Source organism: Borostomias antarcticus (genome assembly GCF_949987555.1).
Source record: "Borostomias antarcticus genome assembly, contig: scaffold_62, whole genome shotgun sequence".
NCBI lineage: Eukaryota > Metazoa > Chordata > Actinopteri > Stomiiformes > Stomiidae > Borostomias > Borostomias antarcticus.
This window is the reverse complement of record NW_028176112.1, coordinates 197501-213720: the sequence shown is the minus strand read 5'-3', so window position 1 is coordinate 213720 and position 16220 is coordinate 197501. Positions and strand designations below refer to the sequence as shown.

General features: G+C 46.5%; 1 long non-coding RNA gene across 1 annotated transcript; it reads right to left on the bottom strand.

Moving 5' to 3' along the window:
- Positions 1 to 11637: 11637 nt before the first annotated feature.
- On the bottom strand, positions 11638 to 12439 carry LOC311328797. Its single transcript, XR_014631244.1, has 3 exons — positions 12413 to 12439; positions 11972 to 12023; positions 11638 to 11704 (listed from the first exon to the last, which is right to left on the bottom strand). It is a non-coding gene; the product is annotated as an uncharacterized lncRNA (long non-coding RNA).
- Positions 12440 to 16220: the final 3781 nt, after the last annotated feature.

Here is a 16220-nt window from a genome sequence, read left to right as displayed (position 1 = left end):
CTGGCAAGTTTAAAAAATAATGTGGATGGGTGGGTGGGTGGGGGTGTGTGTGTTTATAGCTTATGTTTATGTTTTGTTAATTTGTGGACAGGAGATGAAAATGGACACCACAGTGGAGGAGAGGTGACAGGAGGAGACCAACATGGACACCACAGTGGAAGAGAGGTGACAGGAGGAGACCAACATGGACAAGAGTGGAAGAGAGGTGACAGGAGGAGACCAACATGGACAAGAGTGGAAGAGAGGTGACAGGAGGAGACCAACATGGACATCAGAGTGGAGGAGGCCAGGCTGGGAGAGAGGTGACAGGAGGAGCTAGTCTCATGTTTCTAATAGATGGTGTGTTCTCATCAACATTCACTTAAGTTGTGTCCTCTCTGGATGATCTCCACTGCTCTCAGTTAAAGATGATATTAATCCAATATGATGTGTGTTGTTCTTTATAGATCTAGCCTCTTCATTTTGCTCTCAAAGTGCACCAGATTGAAGCACCACAACTAAATGACCTCGGTATTACAAAAATCCTGCGTACAGCCCTGGTCCTGAATGTTTCAGAGGGCAGATGATAACCTCCTTCTAATCAAGGAGCAGGTGTTCATAACTCTGTCTGCATCACTACACTGTGGTGACATTTTGGTTGTACCGTCTGATCACAACACTAAGAGTTCTAATCTAATTTTTTAACCTATCTGTCTACATGTCTGTCTGTCCATCTCTATCTTTCATTGTCTGCCCCGATTTTATTATTGTATCAGAGGCTTCACGTTTGGTGATGGGACCTCAGTGGGTGAGAACAGACATGCTGAATAGACATAAAGATCTAGGCATGGGCAGCATCTTTCCATCCATTTAAAAATAAATATGTATTTTATGCCAACCTACATTCAGTCTAGCCCTAACCCTAACCTCTTAGAGTGCAGGAAGTGTCGGCCAGCTGTGTCGTGTGTGTGTCTCCATTCTCAGCATCAGTACATCCAGTTTGATAGTTCACCTGGGCCAGCAGACTAAGCAGAGCCTCGACCCAAACAAGGTGTCCTGAATGGTCTCCCAGGTCCGCCTTGTACAACTGAACTGTCAGCCCAGTGTTTCAGTGTGGTCTACAAGCTATTCAATAAAACCTGGAGAAAATGATCTGTATCTTGTCTTTACACTTACAGCACACATGCTGCACAAATGATTACCTTAATTGTATGACACTTGTTTTGTCAAATGCACAAGGGTATCTCTAACTTGGCTAGACTGTGGATGTGGTGACTAGTCCAGGCCAGTCAGCATGGTATAAGCTGCATACAGGTGAGCAGAAGCTGAAACGCTTGTTCCTTGGCTAGGACCAAGGCAGCTTGCCAGCAGGGTCAGGCCTGTGCCGGGAGGTCAGTACATTAGAACCCCCTTAGGCGGGCTGTATGTATCCTAGGTTCTCAAACTTATATTTGTGGTATAGAAAGGTAGAACTTGCTTGGTTGGTTATGCAAGTGTGTGTGTGTGTGTGTGGTACTGTTGATTTTCCTCCACACTCCTCTCTCAGCCATATGTTTCCCCTATGTGGATCTGAAAATGGTGATAGGGATTAAATTAGGTTGCTAAGAGAACTGCTAGTCACCAGAAGCATTCAAGAACATAACCTGTGCTGGAATACTAGTGTATGAACAAATCAATACAAGTAGAGCACATCTACTGACAGGCTGGCTGAATGACTGGAAGACTGGCCCAATCCCAATGTCCCCCCTAAACCCTCAAGCCCTGAGCCCTCACAGACTTATTGACGTCACCTGGTGAAGTGATCGAGTGTGAGAGGCTGCAAGGGCTCAAATTGGTATAACAAGGAATGGGACAGCACTTGTGACATCACATTACGTTGACGTGAAAACATATTTCTTACTATTGTGGGCGTGGGGCTTTTTTTAAATCAATTTGTAAATTGTACATGTTTTTCTTGTAGGCCTTCGTGTAAATTAATTTTGGCTGAGTCAAATCCCCTTTACATTATCAGAACTCTCTGTGTTACCCTCAAAACATTTGTTCAACTTGAAATCATTTCATTTTGTGGTCATATGCGATCGCATCTGCGATCAAATATCAACCCAACCCAGTATTTGTTAGTAGGATCGTATCGATCCTACATTACTGCCTGTGATTCTTGTTTGTGATGAATCCAAAAGTATTAACTTAAGAATGATAATATATTATGTATACACATTCCTGCACCTACAACTCTTTCCATATTCATGTTGGAAATCTCAATTCAAAGAACACTGCACCGAAATGGGTAATGAATGTCATACTGCTTTTAACTGGGCAATCATATGATTTAGAGCAACAGAAATCGATGTAAATTATAACCATAGCCTACATATTTTTAATCAAATCACATTATACAAACCCATGGGGTTAATAACCCATACTTAAAAATAATGAAACCAAAATAATTATAAGGCTACGGATGTAAAACCCCTACTACAGGTATGATTATGCCGTAATATGACGAGAAGGTGAGACCAGTCATGAGCAACTCTTGAAATCAGACCACAAATATAAAATAGACGAAAACAACATTTAAATAGGCCATGTAAAAAATATGTTTATTTTTTTTTAAACCGAACAAATTGGCGTCAAACCTTATGCCAAGCTTTTCAACAGCGCAGAACTACAACATTTTTGCTGTATCCTTTCATAAATATGTACAAGTCATTGTTATTAATGTCTCTTACAGTCCTCCAGCAGGCGTCCATAATGCTGCGCGCAGGGGACAGTAGCGGCGCGTGTGGGCTTTGTCCCCAGTCTCGTCACATATGGGACAGGTGTAGCTCCTCAGGATGGGACAGGTCAGCCTCCCGTCCCTCGCCCTCAGCCGGTGGGACAGGTAGATCCCCGCCGCTTCCCCGTTCCGCCTGCAGAAGCCGCACCACTCAGACGAGGCCAGGCTGTCGTGCGTCGGGTCCGAGGGGCTGCTGCCGGGTCTCGTGCTCACAGAGTCTCCCTGGGGTCCCTGGTCCTCCGGTCCGAGCTGGTTGGGCCTCGAGGGTCCCCTCTCCATCTCCACCCCACTCAGGTGTCCCCTCTCCATCTCCACCCCACTCAGGTGTCCCCTCTCCATCTCCACCCCACTCAGGTGTCCCCTCTCCATCTCCACCCCACTCAGCTGCTCCAGCAGCTTCATATAGTCGCGCCACATATCGAAGTCATTGCTTGGGACGAGGCTGGTGACTCCTGCAAGGCTAAGTCTCGGCATTGTGCTTTTTCGTGGTTGTCAGTATGGGGGGTTTGAGCCCCAGAGTATTTATAGTCGTCTGGGACTGACTCCTGAATTGAAACATTGTATGAACCTGTCTGGACCACGGGATGGACGCGTGTCAGTCTGGCGCCACTGAGTGAAAACATTGACACGTGACTTGCTTTGTTTTGACTGTCTCCTTTGGTAGCCCTTTGATCACAACATATTAAGGAAGGTTTAAAAGGAAAATATTGGCAGGAAAAAGAACAACACGCATAGTAATTGCACAACAAAAAGCATTGGCCTAAGCATCCACTGTGCTTATATAGCTTTAATAGAAGGTTAGCCTATAAAATAACACTTTAATGATTGCAATTTCAGATTTGTAATAAATATAAATCGACATGGATTTATTTGTGCATGCAATCTGATGGCTGGATTTGGATTGGATTTGGATTACATGGAATTATGGAATGTATAAGTGAATGCTGTTGTGGTTTTGGACACCCAGATGTCAGGCAGAGTGCATCAGAAGCGGCAGAACGAGGGAGCGGTTAAAAGGGGCTTTGCTCAAAGTTCATTTGAAGGTAATACAGCGTCAGTTCTCTCGTCTCCTGACCTGCTCACCCCAAAACTGCCTAGCAACGCTCTCCTGACCTGCTCACCCCAAAACTGCCTAGCAACGCTCTCCTGACCTGCTCACCCCAAAACTGCCTAGCAACGCTCTCCTGACCTGCTCACCCCAAAACTGCCTAGCAACGCTCTCCTGACCTGCTCACCCCAAACTGCCTAGCAACGCTCTCCTGACCTGCTCACCCCAAACTGCCTAGCAACGCTCTCCTGACCTGCTCACCCCAAAACTGCCTAGCAACGCTCTCCTGACCTGCTCACCCCAAAACTGCCTAGCAACGCTCTCCTGACCTGCTCACCCCAAAACTGCCTAGCAACGCCACACAATTGCACTGGCACCTTCATGATCAGACCGATTCATTGATTGATTTTGAAATAATGTTAAAATACATATAGTTCGTTACCAATTGGGCAACGTCATAAGACAAGAACAGTGTTCAAACAATCACTCAATCAATCCCAAGTGCTTTTCAGTGTCACAATACACTTCACATAGGTGAGAACTGTGAAAAGAGCACTTTCTGTCCCAAATACAGTAGAGAAAGGTTCTGTTAGTGAGGCTGGTTAAACTACAGATAATGCCCCCTCAATATGAGGGTGAAGTGGGTTCAGGAGTCCATGGTTCGATTTCATAACTGTACGTTTATCATACATTGTAAGTTTGTACATTGGTGGTACGTTTATCATATGTGTGGGGTGAGAGCTGTTCTACTACATCCAAAGCACCCGGACAGTCCATCCAGAACCGGACAGTCCATCCAGAACACGTAGACCTACAGTACAGGAGACTGTTTCTGGACCTTCAGTTGGTGAGGCTAGCTCAACTACACATTGCGCCCCCTGAAAACTGATTCAGAAGGGTGAGAGGAATCAGAATATTGGTACTGTTATCGTCTACATAGGTGTGGTAGCCAATATACTAAAACACCATGCAAAAGACATCCCTCCCCTCCCCCTCCATCTTAAACTAAAACACCATGCAAAAGACATCCCTCCCCTCCCCCTCCATCTTAAACTAAAACACCATACAAAAGACATCCCCCCCCTCCCCCTCCATCTTAAACTAAAACACCATGCAAAAGACATCCCCCCCTCCCCCTCCATCTTAAATTGGTGAGGCTGACTTAACTAGGTGTGGGGAACCTTAACCTACAGCCGCCATAAAAGGATATGAGCCCAAACGATGCCTTTCCTCAAACTACTGGACTTGTTCTCTAGCCCTATCGGTCCTACAGCCCTGCCTGTGGCCAGGGGTCAGGGGTCAGAGGTCATCAGAACACAACCATGCTTGCGCGGGAGAAAGGCCTCTGACCAGCGCTGCACCATGCGGAAACAAACACGCAAACAGATCAACAACAACATCCTGCTGGATGAGCTCAAACGGGTTAGAGGATGGTGAAATACTGTTGATATGGGGGCAACGCCGGGAGGATGTAAACACAAACAAAACAACAAGGCACAACAACAGGTTCTGGACATGGAATGGTGAGCGTCAGCATGGGGTCAGGGGTCACTGTGGATGAAAGGGTTAATGACGCAGGACGGGGTGGGACATGCGATTGGATGCTGGCGGGATGTGGGCGGGATGAAGAGGCACGCATGGATGGTGGTTGGTTGGACGGAAGGACTGTACCAAGTAGCTGGTAGTGGGGGGGGGGACACGACTTACCCTAGACTCTTCCATCTCTTCTTCCTGAAAGCAAGAGCCATGGAGAGTGAAGGAGGGTTTAAAGAGAGACACAGACTAGAGACCAGGTCTGGACTAGAGACCAGGAGATGGACACATACAGACTAGAGACCAGGTCTGGACTAGAGACCAGGAGATGGACACACACAGACTAGAGACCAGGTCTGGACTAGAGACCAGGAGATGGACAGACACAGACTAGAGACCAGGTCTGGACTAGAGACCAGGAGATGGACAGACACACAGACTAGAGACCAGGTCTGGACTAGAGACCAGGAGATGGACACACACAGACTAGAGACCAGGTCTGGACTAGAGACCAGGAGATGGACACACACAGACTAGAGACCAGGTCTGGACTAGAGACCAGATTGACAGACACACACAGACTAGAGACCAGGTCTGGACTAGAGACCAGATTGACAGACACACACAGACTAGAGACCAGTATTGGGAATGGCGTGATTCTCTCTAACCTCGGCTGGTGGCGTTGGTGGGGGGCGTGGTGAGAGGGGGGGGAGTGAGGGAGAGGAGGGGGGGAGGGGAGGGGAGGGGGGGAGGGAGGGAGGGAGAGCACTATCGCTGCAGCGTGTGGAGGCCGCCTGTAGGGGGCGCTCATGCACTGTGACTGTGTCTGAGACAGAGACACTCTGGGCGGCTAGTCTGGACCCGTCTGGACCCGAAACCAACGGTCAGAATGTGACCTGAAATCAAGGCACCAGAGTCTAGACCGCCGGTGAATGAACCTGGTCGTCTTCTCGTTGATCAAGCGGTCAGTCAGATCGACCGGATGTGAAGAGGTGACATGACTGGATTCCTCTCAGCCTACAGGATCCACACGCAGCCGGCCTCGCTGTGAGCGGTAGGAGTTGGAGAACGGAGAATATGCGTTGCCGTTCGTTCTCTACGGGGGCCGGTTCCATACCCGTGTCATGGGTTCTAGGGTTCTGGGGGGGTACTCGGAACCTGCAGCCCATATCAAGTCTGACATCTTCACATTCAAATAACCCTGTGGACTCGGGAGGGGGGGGGGGGGGTCCAACCCACCTCTGTCGGAACATGAGGGCGGGGTCCATGTTGGCGGAGGTCATTCTGACAACATGGCGGATCTCCTTGGCGATCATCCTCAGCTTCTCAAAGTTCACCAGACCGTCCACATGGGAGTCATTACCTGGGAGGACACACACACACACACACACACACACACACACACACACACACACACACACACACACACACACACACACACACACACACACACACACACACACACACACACACACACACACACACACACACACACACACACACACACACTTCAAAACGCTGCTCAACCTCTACAGGTCAACACACAGACCTCCTATTCAGCTATGTTGACGCAGAGCAAAGTCCGCCCCTTCATCAAACCATACCGTCTCCTAACTGAGATGTAAAATGAGACACTGGGACTTCTCAACGTAGCATAAGACAGAAACCTCCCTGTCTGATCCTGACTCTGGAGAGGAAACCAGAAGGAGGGATTGGGGAAGCACTGTAAAACCACAGGAACTGAGCCAATCAGAGACAGCCTGCAAGGTCATCTAGATCAGCTGACAGGAAGTGGGAAAGCCAGGCCTGAGCGTGGACAGGAAATGCCAGGATGTCAATGACCTCCAAACGGCGTTTCTGCTTTATATTAGCCTGGTTCAAGGGTCATGGAAATTCATCAGGGCACAGGCGGGTAGTATGGGTTATAAATGTTATTATACATGTGTTATTATACATGTGTTATTGGGTTATACATGTTTTATTATACATGTGTTATTGGGTTATACATGTGTTATTATACATGTGTTATTATACATGTGTTATTGGGTTATACATGTGTAATAATACATGCGTTAGTGGGTTATACATGTGTTATTATACATGTGTTATTGGGTTGTACATGTGTTATTATACATGTGTTATTATACATGTGTTATTGGATTATACATGTTTTATTATACATGTGTTATTGGGTTATACATGCGTTATTGGGTTATACATGTGTTATTATACATGTGTTATTGGGTTATACATGTGTTATTATACATGCGTTAGTGGGTTATACATGTGTTATTATACATGTGTTATTGGGTTATACATGTGTTATTATACATGTGTTATTGGGTTATACATGTGTTATTATACATGTGTTATTGGGTTATACATGTTATTATACATGTGTTATTATACATGTGTTATTGGGTTATACATGTGTTATTATACATGTGTTATTATTAGGGTTGGGCGATGTGTGCTGAAATATGACATCACGATGTGGCCATCCAAACATCGCGATGGACGATGATATCGTCATTTTATGGAAATAATAATAATAATAATAATTAAAAAAAACGAAAAAAAAAAAAAGTAAAACATGTTTTATAGGCCTATTACGTATCCCGGGTAGGCTATTGTAGAATCAGGCTTCACATTAACTGGCTACATGACGCAGTCACTTTATATGAAATAACTTATATTTAATTTAGAGAGAAAATGCAAGTCTACAATAGCCTACCCGGGATACGTAATACGCCTATAAAACATGTTTTACTTTTTTTTCGAACAAATATGATATTGACGCCACCATGGCTATCTTGCACAAATCAGCACTGCTTGATCCAAGATACCGAGGGGAACACATGCAGCCACCCGAGCTGAACCACGTCAAGACCGAGCTGGTTGCAGAGATGGTAGCAACAACGACCCGCGCAGAGCGCCCAACAGTCAGTCCCACCACGCAGGAAGATCAGCAGTCCAGCGCTGCTGCTCCTAAGAAGAGCAGAAGCTCGCTGGGCAGTCTTCTAGGGAAGAAAAACTAACCAGCTACGCGCACTGCTGCTGAAATCGCAGTGGTAGAGATCACAGCCTACTTGCTGGAAGAGACAATTGACGGAGATGACGATCCACTCAGATGATGGAAAGATAACCAAACGAGGTTTACTTTTATGGCTAGTCTTGTATCATAAATGACTGAGGGAAGAAGTTGCAAATGTTTGCCTATGCCCTTCCACTACATTGTTTATGTGTCATAATTTAACAGATTAGAATTTATACAGCTAAACAAACGTTCACTCCGTGTCCGTGCGTAAAATGTTCCATGAGCGCACGGGCTGTTGAACTACATCAAATTGAGATGTTTGTTAAGCTATAGATACATTCTAATGTTACATTTTATGACACATAGGCCTAGAATTAGTAGATTACGACTCAAATTAGTTAATCTAATTATTTACAATGTTTAAAGAAGCAGAAATAACTCCGGTATAGGCGTCGACTCGCACCATATGCCTCTCGCTCAGTTTGCTGTCCAAATTCTTCACGAAGGACACAATAACTGTGGGAAACGTATTAAATGGTCTTCATTAATGTAGGCCTACACATATATAATAACCAACTGTTCCATTAATGTAGGCCTACACATATATAATAACCAACTGTTCCATTAACGTAGGCCTACACATATATAATACCCAACTGTTCCATTTTCACAGCTCAAGTGTTTAAAAAGCGCCGATGTGACGATGGTTCTCAACCATCGTATTTTTCTATCAACCATTGGCGATGGACGATGATATCGTCCATCGGCCCAACCCTAGTTATTATACATGTGTTATTGGGTTATACATGTGTTATTATACATGTTATTATACATGTGTTATTGGGTTATACATGTGTTATTATACATGTGTTATTGGGTTATACATGTGTTATTATACATGTGTTATTATACATGCATTAGTGGGTTATATATGTGTTATTATACATGTGTTATTGGGTTGTACATGTGTTATTATACATGTGTTATTATACATGTGTTAGTGGGTTGTACATGTGTTATTATACATGTGTTATTATACATGCGTTAGTGGGTTGTACATGTGTTAAGATTATTCTGTCAATCTGTGGTCAGTAGAGTTGGGTGGTATCTCATTTTCTACAGATAAACCTTCTGCTAATGTCCCCATGTTATACAGTATAACCTGCTAATGTCCCCATGTTATACAGTATCACCTGCTAATGTCCCCATGTTATACAGTATAACCTGCTAATGTCCCCATGTTATACAGTATAACCTGCTAATGTCCCCATGTTATACAGTATCACCTGCTAATGTCCCCATGTTATACAGTATAACCTGCTAATGTCCCCATGTTATACAGTTTAACCTGCTAATGTCCCCATGTTATACAGTATAACCTGCTAATGTCCCCATGTTATACAGTATAACCTGCTAATGTCCCCATGTTATACAGTATCACCTGCTAATGTCCCCATGTTATACAGTATCGCCTGCTAATGTCCCCATGTTATACAGTATAACCTGCTAATGTCCCCATGTTATACAGTATAACCTGCGAATGCCCCCATGTTATACAGTATAACCTGCGAATGCCCCCATGTTATACAGTTTAACCTGCTAATGTCCCCATGTTATACAGTATAACCTGCGAATGCCCCCATGTTATACAGTATAACCTGCGAATGCCCCCATGTTATACAGTTTAACCTGCTAATGTCCCCATGTTATACAGTTTAACCTGCTAATGTCCCCATGTTATACAGTATAACCTGCTAATGCCCCCATGTTATACAGTATAGCCTGCTAATGTCCCCATGTTATACAGTATAACCTGCTAATGCCCCCATGTTATACAGTATAACCTAGTAGTGAGAAATCAATCACCATCTCCTCCATTTTGTCCTTAAAATGGTGCCAGAGGCCAAGAAACACTCCAAAGATGACCTCAGCTTAGAAAGAACAAACTCACCAGAGGCAGCATTCTGATTCCAGAATGATGGAGCTCCTCATGATTCTGTTTCAGCAGAAAAGTCTGGTTCCAGGAAGTAGCATGATGTCCAACTGCACAGAGAAATACAAGTCCAGGTTAGATGGAGGTTAAGAGAGTGGGGGTGGAATAGATTTAAAAAGGAGGCATCAGATTTAAACATGGCATCACTGAATTCAGACATACGCTTGTTATAAAGTCATCAGTTAACCCCAAACATGGTTTCAAACATGACCGTTTCAATGTTGAAAAGCACTCGCTCACTCGTTCTGCTCCTTCAGGGACTCCGCCTGACTTCTTCTTCTTCTCCAGCTCAGCCCTCCTGGGCTCCACCAGGGCCTCAGCTCTCCCGGGCTCCACCAGGGCCTCAGCTCTCCCGGGCTCCACCAGGGCCTCAGCTCTCCTGGGCTCCACCAGGGCCTCAGCTCTCCTGGGCTCCACCAGGGCCTCAGCTCTCCTGGGCTCCACCAGGGCCTCAGCTCTCCTGTCAGAGCAGGAACAGGTTTACATTCAGCAAGTTCAAGCTCACGATGTTGCATTGCAATTCCTGCATGAACAAACGCTGAGAATCTGGTAAATTACTCTTCAAAGACTGATTCAGTAAGAGAGTGATAATTCAGTGATCATGACTGTAACAGAATAATTACCCAGCCAAGCTCATGTTACTGAGCAAACAAACATGGCTGAGTAATGTTAACTAGCAGGCTAATATTAACTAGCAGGCTAATGTTAGCTAGCTTGGTAATTGAGCTAGCCTGGTAATTGCTAATATCAGACTGGGGTGATAATGACAACTCACTACTTTATAACAAGGGTATGTAGTGGAATAAGAGGGTTATTACACGTATAATACTGACCTTCAGAGAGACACGGCTGTGTGGAGAGACAGGAGATCCTAGTGGAGACCAGACGGTGTCAAAATCTAAACGCTTCAGAAACTTCAAAGTCCCCAGATCAGACATGTTTGTACACATTCTAGAATGAGGTCAGGGACATCCCTCTCTTCAGTCATGAGGGCCCGTCACCCCACCCAGACACGTCACCGACCCCCCCTCCAGACCCACCATCAGAACCCAGTGGGTCACCTTACCCCTGGGGTAGGTAACCAGGCTTGTCAGCGCCACACTGAGCCAACAGGAGGGCCCGGGGTTACGGGGGAGTCTGAGGGAGGCTGCCGGCCCTGGGGGGTGAAGACCAGGGGGAGGAGCCCAGCGACTGTAATGACAACAATTCATCATTCCTACATCCCAGGGGGTCTTAACGTCAGGAAAGAGACGGTTCACAAGCAATACCAACCATAGTTCCCCATCAAAGACTGCGGTCACAGGTGTCTTTGTGGACAGGATACATCTGCCAGGACACCTAGAGGACAAACCAAGTGTAAACATTAAAAACCTAGCATCAGGCAGTCATCCTGAATAGCTAGTAAAGTTTTCCATGCGTCATCAGAGGTGTACCAGTCAGTCAGCTAACATCAGACTGGGGCGGTAATCACTCATCACTTCAGAACAAGGTTGTAGTGTAGAACAGTGGACTTCTTAATTAAGGTAAACAAACTCAACCGGGCCTCTAATATTGATCAGTGGTGTCTGGTTCTCATCCCATCAACACCCTGCTTCCAGTACCAACCTTCATGGATCAAAACAGCTGCAGGCAGAGATGGAGGCAGAGATGGAGGCTTCTGGAAGAAAATACAAATGAAATGTAGTCAAATAAAACCCATTTCCACCAAAGCGGTAATTTTGACACAGGAAGCTCAAGCCCATTGTCGGCCATTTTGAGAGACCTCTGGTCCCCGTCAGACAGTTGGTAACCCCAACAGGTCATCTCCTTATCGCCCTGGCGACCCCAGTGGGTCTCAACCTTTTCAGGTCCTGGGGTCAATCCAGGGTGTAAGACGTGTGCGAGTGACATCATCAGGAACCAGAATGACATCACTTCCCCTCACATTTGAATTTACACAGGTTGGTTAAGTTTCCAAATGACAGATTGACTGTTGGAGGTAAACTACAGGTTCTGCCAAGTTCAGACACCAACAGATCACTTTCCCAGCTCTGAAAACAGACTCACCTACGGTAGAACAGGCATCAGCCGGCCGTACTGGGTAGGTGTGAACCCTGATGGAAGAAACATTCAGTTCATGGCTAGGTGTTTGTTAAAGAGCTGAAAGACAATTATCCTCATCCTCTACTGATGAGAAATTTAATATCAATATTTGACAACAGGAGTTCAGACAAACAAGACTAAAAAAAAGATCATGAAGACACATACCTGATAACTCACCAGTAAGTTTGCGGTGCACCAGGCTGCAGTTCCCCAGGTGGCCACAGGGAGGCAGCAGAGGCTGAGGAGGTGAAGGAGACACGTTAGTGAGCTCCGTAGAGGAAGAACAGTGAACACTAGTGAGGCTGCAGTCGCTCAGCAGTTTAATGTCGTTTCACATCACATGTTCAGACAGCCAAGGTGATCATCATTGAGACTGCGTGTTGTAGTAGTGAGAAATCAATCACCATCTCCATTTGATTACTGACAAGTTAAAATGGTGCCAGAGGCCAAGAAACACTCCAAAGACGACCCAAGATTAGAAAGAACAAACTCACCAGAGGCAGCATTCTGATTCCAGAATGATGGAGCTCCTCATGATTCCGTTTCAGCAAAAAGTCTGGTTTCAGGAAGTAGCATGATGTCCAACTGCACAGAGAAATACAAGTCCAGGTTAGATATGGAGGTTCAGAGTGGGGGTGGAAACAGTTAAAAAAGGAGGCATCAGATTAAAACGTGGCATCACCGAACTCAGACATACGCTTGTTATAAAGTCATCAGTTAACCCCAAACATGACCGTTTCAACGTTGAAAAGGACTCGCCTTCAAACTAGTCCTCCAGACTCCCCTCTCCTGCTTTGAGAGGCTTCTTGGACACGCTGAAAATATTCTATACATGCATGATAAAGTAAATACAATTGTTATAATCAATTTCCAGTTATTATCCCATGTTTATAAATTCACTCGGTCAGTAATGTTAATACTACTGAGCAAACAAAAGCATGGCTGGCTCATGTTAAGCGTCAACTAGCTAACCGTCAACTAGCTAACCGTCAACTAGCTACCCTCAACTAGCTACCCTCAACTAGCCAACCTCAACTAGCCACCCTCAACTAGCCACCCTCAACTAGCTCCCCTCAACTAGCCACCCTCAACTAGCTACCCTCAACTAGCTACCCTCAACCAGCTCCCCTCAACTAGCTACCCTCAACTAGCTACCCTCAACTAGCTACCCCCAACTACCTACCCCCAACCAGCTACCCTCAACCAGCTACCCTCAACCAGCTACCCTCAACCAGCTACCCTCAACCAGCTACCCTCAACCAGCTACCCTCAACCAGCTACCCCCAACTACCTACCCTCAACCAGCTACCCTCAACCAGCTACCCTCAACCAGCTACCCTCAACCAGCTACCCTCAACTAGCTACCCTCAACCAGCTACCCTCAACCAGCTACCCTCAACCAGCTACCCTCAACTAGCTACCCTCAACTAGCTACCCTCAACTAGCTACCCTCAACTAGCTACCCCTCAACTAGCTACCCTCAACTAGCTACCCCTCAACTAGCTACCCCCCAACTACCTACCCTCAACTAGCTACCCCCCAACTAGCTACCCCTCAACTAGCTACCCCTCAACCAGCTCCCCTCAACCAGCTCCCCTCAACCAGCTACCCTCAACCAGCTCCCCTCAACCAGCTCCCCTCAACTAGCTACCCCTCAACTAGCTACCCCTCAACTAGCTACCCTCAACTAGCTACCCCTCAACTAGCTACCCCCCAACTAGCTACCCTCAACTAGCTACCCCCAACTAGCTACCCTCAACTAGCTACCCTCAACTAGCTACCCTCAACTAGCTACCCCTCAACTAGCTCCCCTCAACTAGCTACCCCTCAACTAGCTACCGTCAACTAGCTACCCCCAACTAGCTACCCCCAACTAGCTACCCCCCAACTAGCTACCCCTCAACTAGCTACCCCCAACTAGCTACCCCTCAACTAGCTACCCTCAACTAGCTACCCCCAACTAGCTACCCCTCAACTAGCTACCCTCAACTAGCTACCCCCAACCAGCTACCCTCAACCAGCTACCCTCAACTAGCTACCCTCAACTAGCTACCCTCAACTAGCTACCCTCAACTAGCTACCCTCAACCAGCTAGCCTCAACCAGCTAGCCTCAACTAGCTACCCTCAACTAGCTCCCCTCAACCAGCTACCCTGAACCAGCTCCCCTCAACCAGCTCCCCTCAACCAGCTCCCCTCAACCAGCTCCCCTCAACTAGCTCCCCTCAACTAGCTACCCTCAACCAGCTCCTCAACCAGCTACCCTCAACTAGCTACCCCTCAACCAGCTCCCCTCAACTAGCTACACCTCAACTAGCTCCCCTCAACCAGCTACCCTCAACTAGCTACCCCTCAACCAGCTCCCCTCAACTAGCTACACCTCAACTAGCTCCCCTCAACCAGCTACCCCCCAACTAGCTACCCCCCAACTACCTACCCTCAACTAGCTCCCCTCAACCAGCTCCCCTCAACCAGCTACCCTCAACTAGCTCCCCTCAACTAGCTACCCTCAACCAGCTCCCCTCAACTAGCTCCCCTCAACTAGCTCCCCTCAACTAGCCACCCTCAACTAGCTACCCTCAACTAGCTACCCTCAACTAGCTACCCTCAACTAGCGTTAGCTATGGGATAGCTTGGTAATGACCACGTGCGCCAGGTCGTTGAGAAGCCATTAGGCCCACCTGACTCAAACCAGGCCCACCTGACTCAAACCAGGCCCACCTGACTCAAACCAGGCCCACCTGACTCAAACCAGGCCCACCCGACTCAGTCCAATGCGTCCGGTCAGTGGGTGCTCTCCGTGGACTGACAGCTGGAGGGTGGAAGAGAAAGCAGCAGGTTATTAACATTAATTGAGAATATAAGAGAGAAGTAGGTTATTAACATATTTATTGAGAATATAAGAGAAGCAGGTTGACAGACCAGATATCACAGCTAACTAGCTAGTCAGGCACGTGGCTGCAACTTGGACTGCAAACCAATTAAGGCCACGTGGCCAGAGACCACCGGGGGAAATGTCCCACCAAAAAAACCTAAATAATACCAGATAAATAATATACAATCACTTAATTCAGTAATCTGAATGGTCATATCACAGAAAGACTTTGCATAAGACAGCTCCATCGTTTGAGTCGCGGTGACGAAGGAAAATGCCTTCTAACGATACAATTAGCCTACTAATTAGCCTTGGAGTGGACCTAGTGAAAACGCACGAGTGCATGGTTGAAGCACTAGGCCTGGGCTACATCTAATTACACGAATTGCCAATTTCTACATATAAGCTAGGCTACTCAACGCCTAGAACTAGAAAAATGTTACCTGGTTTATTGAGACCAAGCCCCCAGGAATCGAAATCTAAAGTGAAGGCCTATTGAACCGCGCCATCTTGGCTAGATTTGTAGTCACTTGGCTATTTCCGGTTACTTTTGACTTGCGCAGTTGAGCTTCTCTGGCCGACGCGCGTCCACGCACGTTCCCGGCTCTCCCCGCTTTGATTTAGCAATGCAAACCGGCTTGCATATTAACCTGTTTTTGTCAAATATATCAATTGGAGAAATTATTTTTTCATCCAGGCATCTTAGTTTTAACAGGTTAAATATAATTGAACATGTTTTGTTTGCTAGTAGATGGTATTCATTCCGTTCGCGATAACGTTATTGCAGCCAGGCTAAATTCCTCCAGGGAGCCAGTGACAGGCGAGTTGAAGAGCTTCACTCCCCGCCAGCAGGAGCTCTGGCCGCGGCTACCGCATCTCGGATAACCCGCTGAGTTCGT